This window comes from Epinephelus fuscoguttatus, linkage group LG9 (genome assembly GCF_011397635.1).
Source record: "Epinephelus fuscoguttatus linkage group LG9, E.fuscoguttatus.final_Chr_v1".
Taxonomy (NCBI): Eukaryota; Metazoa; Chordata; class Actinopteri; order Perciformes; family Serranidae; genus Epinephelus; species Epinephelus fuscoguttatus.
Window position 1 is genome coordinate 26,988,581 of NC_064760.1, and position 6,280 is coordinate 26,994,860.

A 6,280-nucleotide genomic window follows, 5' to 3' on the forward strand; every position below is an offset into this window, starting at 1 on the left:
GCAATGCTTTCCAGCTCCTCCTGGAGGACCCCAAGGCGTTCCCAGGCCAGATGAGATATGTAATCCTTCCAGCGTGTTCTGGGTCTGCCCCATGGCCTCCTGCCATTGGGACGTGCTCGGAACACCTCTAACAGGAGGCGCCCAGGATGCATCCTGATCAGATGCCCGAACCACCTCAACTGACTCCTTTCACCGCGAAGGAGCAGCGGCTCTACTCCTAGCTCCCTCCGGATGTCCGAGCTCCTAAGGCTGAGCCCAGCCACCCCACGGAGGAAACTCATTGCAGCCACTTGTATCCACAATTTCAGTCTTTCGCTCATGACCATAGGTTATGACTATGGTCATGGTCGTGGTCATAACCTGAATGGTCAGACTGAAATCCACAGTACAAATAGCCAACAAATGGATCTAGCACATATCATTAGTTTCTACAGTATCATTAACATTAGCCTCCCCGTGCTGTTTGTCATCTCCACACATTCCCTGAAAATCAGCACTATAAACCCACAGAGTGTAACCATATCAGTCTGTTCCACCGGGTAAAGACTGCTGTACCATCTGTGGTTTTACCTGTAAAGTTGAGTTTCCTCCTCTATAAAAGCCTGCACGTGACTCCAGCTGTCATGCCACCAACACGCCATTCCAACACCAAATACTGCAGTGAAGGATGGGAGTCTCACAGCTCCACAATAAACTCAACTAAATATCACAGCACTGAGAGAGACCCCAGATGATCAGTAGCTGCCACTCACTCTCACTGAAGAGAAAAGATTGGTTGATGGACGCAGTCACACAGGAGGAATCCAAGTTGCCTCCAGTAGCAGTACTGGACATGAACATCATACACTGAAAAGGTAAACGGATATTGAAAGGTAAGGTACTGATAACCACTGCACAGACCTCCTTTAGTGGTGATCCACTGAACAGAGGTGCCGATAAAGTGTGCAAACAGATGCTGGACAATCTAAGCTGCAAAAATAGGCCTGTGAGATACAAACAGTTGAATATTACACATTTCATATAATACCAAAGCATGCAATGGACACAGCACATGCAGTTTCCCCTCTTCTGTCCTCTGCATGGGACAGTGAGGAAAAGCCACTCAGCAGATTACAGTATGACGGAGAGAAATCTTTATGTCTGGTCTCAACAATTAGACCAAAACCATTTTTAAAAAGGAACTTAACGTGGATCTTGTTTTTATAATTAAGCCCATCACTCCTACTGGTTATGATATGTCAGCGACCACTGGAGCGTTTGGACTTATTCTCTTTTTCTCTCAGGTGTCATTATATTTTTTAATCTTGTTCTGTTTCCTTCTTCTTATTTCTTGTTTGTCTTTTTGTTTAAAATGCAAATAAACTAAATGAAACCAAAAGTCTGCTGTGGATATCAGTCCTTTGTCAGCATTACTGGGCCAAACAATAGCCGCAGGCTCAGGAGCTGAGCAGGGCCAGGCCTCGGCTCGGCTTGGCTCAGGTGGGGGAATACATTTTAACAGATATTTGATTAATGCCTCAGGAGGCGCCTGGTGAACACAATATCACACCTGTGCAGACTAATAAAATGCAATACCTCAAGATCCAAGAAAAACTACTGAGACAGAGTTTATTGAGACATAGGTGTCGTTCAACTTTTTCGAGTATTTATTGAGGTTTGTTGTGTCGTCACACAGAATTGCACACGGTGCAGTGTATTGTAAATTAGCTATTATATTTAAGAGCTAGTGATTTCAGACGCAACATATACACAGCCTGGTTCCAGACCTCTGAATCGCCAATAGAAAGAATAGTGATGAAGAAATGAAATGATGTGAAGAAAATTATGAGGTCAAATGACAATTCAGTCTGATGATCAAGCTAACAAGTATATGAGCATCTGAGAAACTCACAATCATGTAAACAGGACCAAAGCACTTAAAATGAAATGTTGATTGAAGTTTCATTAACATCCATGCTTTGCCCTTTTTCCATTATTTGAAATTGGAAGTGTAAAATGATACGATGAAAAATGGGGGTTGCTGGAGGCTCCGGCTCCGGGAGAAAAAGCTGCTCCTCAATCTGTTTGTTCAGGCTTTGATGCTCTGTAACTCTTCCCTGATGGCAAGAGGACAAAAGGACTGTGAGCTGGGTGCGTCCTGATGCCTTCTTGTGTAGACAGCTGGCATACACTGTGCCAAAGTTTGGGAGCACAGCTCTCACAGTCCTCTGTAATTTTCACTACTGTTCCTTCATTTTTTACAATTGAAGTTTTGGTCCAGACAGCCTATGCCTACACTGGATTTCTCTTACGCTGACCAAGTGCAGAGGTCACCTTGGTTTCACAGACATAAAGCCAGTCTAGAGAACTTCATTTTAAATCCTTTGTTTGCATAGTTACGCAGATGATACGCAACTGTACATCTCTGCTGAGCCAAACAGTGCTGCAGCCATAAACCACTTCACTACCTGTCTCTCAGCAATAAATAAATGGATGAGCAATAATTTCTTAAAGTTAAATGAAGACAAAACTGCTGCTTAATAATCTGGGGAATTGAACTCCCTGGATTGAATCTGAGGTAACAAGTCTTGGTGTGATCCTGGATTCAGATCCAAGCTTCAAATTCCACATTAACAAAGTGACTTTTCCACCTCAGAAACATAGCCAAGGTACGACCATTTCAACATGAAAAAGATGCAGAGACACTGAATCATGCCTTTATTTCAAGCCGACTCGACTACTGTAACACACTTTTTACTGGCCTTCTGAAAAACATCACTGCACATCAGGCCAGTCTGAGCTGCTCTGCACTGTCTTCCTGTTAGATTTAGAATTGATTTTAAGGTCCTCCTCCTTGAATACAAAGCCCTTCATGGGCTGGGTCCAAGCTACATTGCTAACTCCCTTGTTAACTATTTGCCTCCAAGAACACTGCGATCACCTGCTGCTGGTTTATCGGAGGTTCCCAGCAACAGCAGACCGGGGATGCAGCCTTTGTCAGTTAGGCTATGAAACACACCACCTTTATTGCTGAGTATTTTAAAAAGAAAGCTAAAAACATATCTGTTCACTTTAGCCCTAAACTGGCTCTGACTTCCTAAAACAGGTCTGAAACTCTCTCTTTTTACGCTTTTACTCTTCTAAAATCTTACTTGGCTTTATGATTTATTGTTTTTCAATTCTATGATTTTATTTTATTCTATTTTAGTATATTTGATATATTATCCATCCATCCATTTTCGTAACCACTTATCCTCTTGAGGGGGGGGGCTGGAGCCTATCCCAGCTGACACTGGGTGGGAGGCGGAGTGCACCCTGGACAGGCTGCCAGACTATCACAGGGCTGACACATAGAGACAGACAACTATTCACACTCACATTCACACCTACGGACAATTTAGAGTCACCAGTTAACCTGCATGTCTTTGGACTGTGGGAGGAAGCTGGAGTACCTGGAGAAAGAAATTACAATAATACATACATACATAGTAAAAAATGAGTAATAGTTATAAAGGTGCTACATAAATAAAGTGTATTTTATTGTATTTTGGAAGAGAAGTGTCCCTATCAGCTGTGTTGACAAACTGTTGTGCATTTTGACATTGACACTGATTCCCTGTAACACAGCTGCTGAAAACAATGCACTTTTCTATTGTCACCACTAAGAGGCGCTCTAATTCCTTAATCAAACACCAGAGGGGATTTCAGTGCATTGAGATAGTGGGGCTCTGCTTTTTGCAAGATGGATGGAAAATGTTATATTCACATTTCACATATTCACAATTCACATTTATATTGACTTTAATAATAATCAGTTATTCCTTTCTTTACCAGAATCTTACAGACACAAATCTTCAGTTCAGCTATACTTACAGTTTAGCAATTTGCCTCTTTTAAAGGAGGAAAGCTGTTGGATAATCCCAAACTTAATGAGAGGACCTCTCCATTATCCTGGGCATTTGATATGCTGCATTTCACCATGAAAAAGAGAAAACGGAGGACTCGCTCCTTAAAGAATCTGTCGTTTTTGAGGCTGTTGTATGGAGAGAAAAATCCCACTTACGGTATCATATCACCAGGTTCCTGTTATGGAGCTTTTTAATTAGTGTGACACATTACAAGGAAGGACGGTAGCTTTTTTGCCAAGTGTTCTTATGAGGAATAAAACTGAATTTTAATGATACAAGCTAGACATGTTCAAAGCTGAAATTTGAGTCACTGAATCAGAGAGGGGGACAGATAAAGGCAAAGTCATGATGATAAGGAGAAAAACGTGGTTGTATATTTAATTGAGAATAAAAGAAGCATCACCTAAACAGCAAAACCACTTAAAAGAAATTATTTTTTCTGATAGTTTCATGGACTTTTTTTCATTGACTTCAACCCACAATAAAGAGAGTAAAATAAGTTATTACTGATATTTATTAAACATACTATCATTTCCATAATACTGGCGCCTCCTGCACATGTTCAGCAAGACAAGATACACACTTTCAAAAACGTGAACATTTTTCATTTTCATCATTACAGTCACTTCAGCCCACTGGTCCAGAGCTCGGTTGGCTAAGATTAGCAGTGATATTGATCCTACATGTGACAATGGGTTGAAACTGAAGTCTTCCATTGACCTCTCGATTGAACTCTGTCCAAGTGTTAATACTGAGTAAATGTTTAATTGTAAGTTCGAAGCAAATGTATTGAGACCTCACTACATCCATAAGGTGAGCAGCCCTCTCTGCCCCAACCAACCATTTTCCAAATTCCTCCTCGAGGACACATAAAAGGAAGCCAGCAGCCCCCCCCCCCCCCCAAAAAAAAAAAAACTTATGGGAGACTGTGAGAATGATCCATTATCAAACTGACAGCCACAAGTGGTGCACTGCTCCCCTGTCTCCACCCCCTCAGCCTCCCCTTACAGCTGGGAGATCTTCAAAAATTCCTTTCAGTCGCGACACCAAGACACACTTTTTACCAAATGTTGCTAAAAATATGTGAATGTGAATAGTGTACCAAACACTGATTACTCTTTAATCTGTTTGCCAAGTTAATTACATTTTGATCAGGCTTATGTGGAAGAACATTGTGCTTTCCATTTGTTTGGTTTTTTTTAATCTTTTGTTGTTTAACTTAATGCTAATTAAAGATGTGGCAGCTGATGTGGTTAAGCACTTGCACATGGTTATGTTCCAGATTTGTGACTCAGGAGAAAACTACCAAAGAACTCCTTAGTTTCACAGTAAAATAAATATTCTGCTGTGTTTGAGAGAACAGAGCTGAGGCTCAAAAATGTCCACAGTCCACCGAATTGTGTCCAACTCGAGAAGGGCGGTCAATTTGCAAGCATTATACTGGAGTATAATGTGTCGTGTGTGAGAGAAAGCTCCATCACTGAATAGATTTCTATAGATCAAAATGCAATAAAACATAGAAAGCTCTGACAGAGCTGTGGAGGAGGAGTCAAGGAGCAGAAGAGAGACTGAACTTGTTTCTCAGATGCTGAATGATAACTTTGTCTGCAGTTGGAAAAGCAGTACTGCTCATGGATATGCTATTCCACCCATGCGTACGAGTGTGGGGATGAGAGATTAAATCATTTGCTTTTGATTTGACCTCAAATACAAAGTGTGCTGCAGTCAGTAAAGTATGCACATTTTTTACTTCATAAAGCCCCGTTTCCACTAAACACTTTCAGTATGGTACCTTTGGAACCACAAGTATCGCTTCAGACATGGTACCTAGGCCTGGACCAAAAATGGGGACAGTACGAACAGTTACATTGGCACCATCCACAACTTTTCACAATGGAAACAGAGAAACAGCGTATCGAACTGAACCCTTCTGTAGGGAGTTTACTTGTTTTCTCCAAGTCAGCATGGGTTTTCTCCGGGTACTCCGGCTTCCTCCCACAGTCCAAAGAAATGCAGGTTAACTGGTGACTCTAAATTGCCCATAGTTGTGAACGTGAGCGTGAATGGTTGTCTGTCTCTATGTGTCAGCCCTGTGATAGTCTGACGACCTCTGCAGGGGGTACCCCGCCCCTCACCCAATGTGAGCTGGGTTAGGCTCCAGCCCCACCGCAACCCCCAACAGGATAAGTAGTTATGGGAAATGAATGAATGAATATGCAGGATTTAGAAGTACATAATAAACGCACAGCTGAGATGATGAGGCTTCAGCTAGGCACAGCCATATTTTGCTTTAAGACATACTATGCAGGATTTCCACATAAAACAATGTATAGACTCACATAGAGGTAATCCCTCTCAATCATCAGTTATGACCCCCCACATAGTGTGGTGGT